The sequence below is a fragment of the Chinchilla lanigera genome, unplaced genomic scaffold (assembly GCF_000276665.1).
Source record: "Chinchilla lanigera isolate Chin_1 unplaced genomic scaffold, ChiLan1.0 scaffold00050, whole genome shotgun sequence".
In the NCBI taxonomy this organism is placed as follows: Eukaryota; Metazoa; Chordata; class Mammalia; order Rodentia; family Chinchillidae; genus Chinchilla; species Chinchilla lanigera.
The window spans coordinates 17177040-17179705 of NW_004955451.1; the positions used below are offsets into that span (position 1 = coordinate 17177040).

At 55.5% G+C, this 2666-nt stretch overlaps 1 long non-coding RNA gene across 1 annotated transcript in view; it reads right to left on the minus strand.

The window, feature by feature from the left end:
* Positions 1-682: 682 nt before the first annotated feature.
* Positions 683-2666, minus strand: part of LOC102006859 — a 3483-nt gene continuing 1499 nt past the window's right edge. The window contains exon 2 of the long non-coding RNA XR_262622.1: positions 683-904. This is a non-coding gene — a long non-coding RNA (uncharacterized LOC102006859). The remainder of the gene's footprint in view (positions 905-2666) is intronic.

Consider the following 2666-nt stretch of genomic DNA (forward strand, 5'->3'; position numbering starts at 1 on the left):
GGCTGCAACCCCGCGCGCCCCCTGCCGGCCAGGGCTCGGGCTGGCTCCTCTGCGGGGCGGAGACCGGAGCCGAGCCCGCGGGACACGCGCTGCGGCGCCCAAGTCCATGAACCCGGGGCGTCCTCGCACCTGGTGCCCGCGCGCAGGGGGGGATTTAGGGTTTTACCCACTTACGCCCTGGAAGAAACCACACCCGGGAGAAAGGGACCGAGTGTTAGCCCTGGGTCAGACGGAGAACTTACACACGGGAGCTCTGCGAGTCTTTGTGAGTTTGAAAATGTCCAAGTGAGCAGACGCTATGGTGGCGCAGGTCTGTAATCCCACGAATTGGGAGGCTGAGGCAGGAGCATCGCTGCAAATTTGAGTTCAGCCTGGGCTACATAGTGAGTTTAATGCCAGCCTGGGCTATAGAGGGACCCTGCCTCAAAAAAAAAGAAAGGATAGGGCCGGGGATATAGTTCAGCGGCATAAGCACCTGCCTGGCAAGCGCAAGGTCCCGAGTTCGATTTCCGGTACACCCCCCCGCCCCAAAAAAAAGGAAGAGGAGGAGGAGGAGGAAGAGAGAAATGTCCACCTATCGGATAATGAATCCCGGGTCTCCATCACTCCTCTCCGAGGCTCAGCCCCTCCTCCACAGCGCGTCCTCTGTCCCCACCTGCGGAGCGCTCAGCAACACCCAGGCTTTGTATCACAGTATTTATTCTGAGGCAGTCTCAGCAAGCTGCCCAGGCTGCACGTGAACTTGAGATCCTCCTGCTTCAGCCACCAGAGTGGCGGGGATGACAGGTATGCACCTCATACCTGGCAGATGTGCAACAATTGACTGATTGATTGATTTGATTCAGGGTCTCACTCTGTAGCCCAGGCTGGCCTCAAACTCACCTCGATCCTCCAGGGATGACAGCTGTGAAAGAATTTTAAAATATGACACACAATCATTATTGCATCCAAAAATTAATCTCTGAAATATGCTTTGTATTCAAATTTCCCTGCTTAATTTTTTATGATTTCTTTGACTCTGAATCTAAAGGATTAAAGCCGCTAAGCTTAGTCTAGGTGAGCCCTCTTATTTTAAAAAAGATGAAAAAGTAACTAATCTTGTAACTAATTTTTTTCTTGTAATTAATTTAAAACCTTTTCCTAAACTGGAAATCTACAGCTAGTGGTTAAATGAATTAAAGTATTTGACACTCCCTGGGCGTGATGGCGCAGGCCTGTAATCCCAGCACTTGAGAGGCTGAGGCGGGAGGATCACTGGGTGTTTGAGGCCAGTCTGGGCTATAAAGTGAGTTCAAGGCCAACCAACCTGAACTGCATAGTGTAACCTTGTCTCAAAAAGGCAAAAAATAAAAATAAAAAAATTAAAGTACTTGACATTCAAAGGCATCAGACTCATTAGGAAACTTCCTCTTTTTTTTTGTCTTTTTAAACAAGGTCTCATTATGCAGTTCAGGCTGGTCTTGAACTCACCTTGTAGCGCAGGCTGGCCTCGAAGTTGCAAGATTCTCCTGCCTCAGCCTCCCAAGTGCTGGGATCACAGGCGTGCGCCACCACACCCAGAGAAACTTCCTTTTGAGAGATGCCATAAGCCCGGGCATGGTGGTGCATACCTGTCATCCCAGCACTGGGAGGCTGAGACAGGAGGGCTTCAAAGCTTCAAACTTCCCCAGGTCAGACTGGGAAACTTAGCAAGACCCTGAATCAAAATTTAAAAATTTAAGAGAAGGGCTGGGGGTGCAGCTCAGTGTGAAGGCCCAGGTTCAATCCCCAGTGCCACAAAGAGCAGTCACCCCCACCCAGGGTGCTGAGCTAGCCCAGGACCGGGAGGGCGACCTCCCAGGAGGCCGTCCCTGCCAGTGGGGCGGTGGCCTGGGGGGTGGAGCAGGGTGGGAGCCCTGCAGTTTGTGTACAATGCACCAAGAAATCGACGGCAACTCAGGAACCCCTCGTGGACTTGAGCAGAGAGGGCGCGGTGGGTGTGGCGGGAGGGGGTGCGGCACAGCTGCGAATCTCAGACCCTGAAACCCAGCAGGAGGCAGCGGAGAGCGGGGGCAGCAGGGACCTCGCTGGGTAACACGAGCTGTTTCCGGAAGTTTTGAAGCCGATGTCAAAAGAATGGGGAGCCGCTGCTGCCCTGGATGGCGGCGGGTTGGATGATTTTGTTCCTAGGGAAAAGCACCCGCGTTTCTGCGCTCATGGGAATCTTGGTTTGGGGAGTTGCTCTTTGGCGTGGGAGATTTGGGGTCGTTTTGTAGCACTGGGGTGGTGCTCTACCACTGAGCTGTATCCCTAGCCCTTTTACTTACTTTTGTCTGGTTTTGTCTGTCGGGGACAGGGTCTCACTATGTAGCCCAGGCTGGCCTGGAACCTGTGATCCTCCTGCCTCAGCCTCCTGAGCCCTGGGATTACAGGCCTGGGACGGGCAGGGACCGGCTTTGTTGGTGCGTGGGCCGCTGCCTACGCGACAGGCGGAGCGCGGATGCGGCGCAGACGCGGCGGCTGAGAAGCCCTTCCTGGGAGCTGCGCGGGGGACGCGGAGGGGCGGAGCCGCTGTGCGGAAGCGAGGGCTTGCGGGCACGGGAGCGGGAGGCGGCCCTCCCAGGCGGGACCCGCGCGCGCGCGTGTGTGCGTGCGTGTGACACAGGCCGGGCGCCGGGCACAGGCGG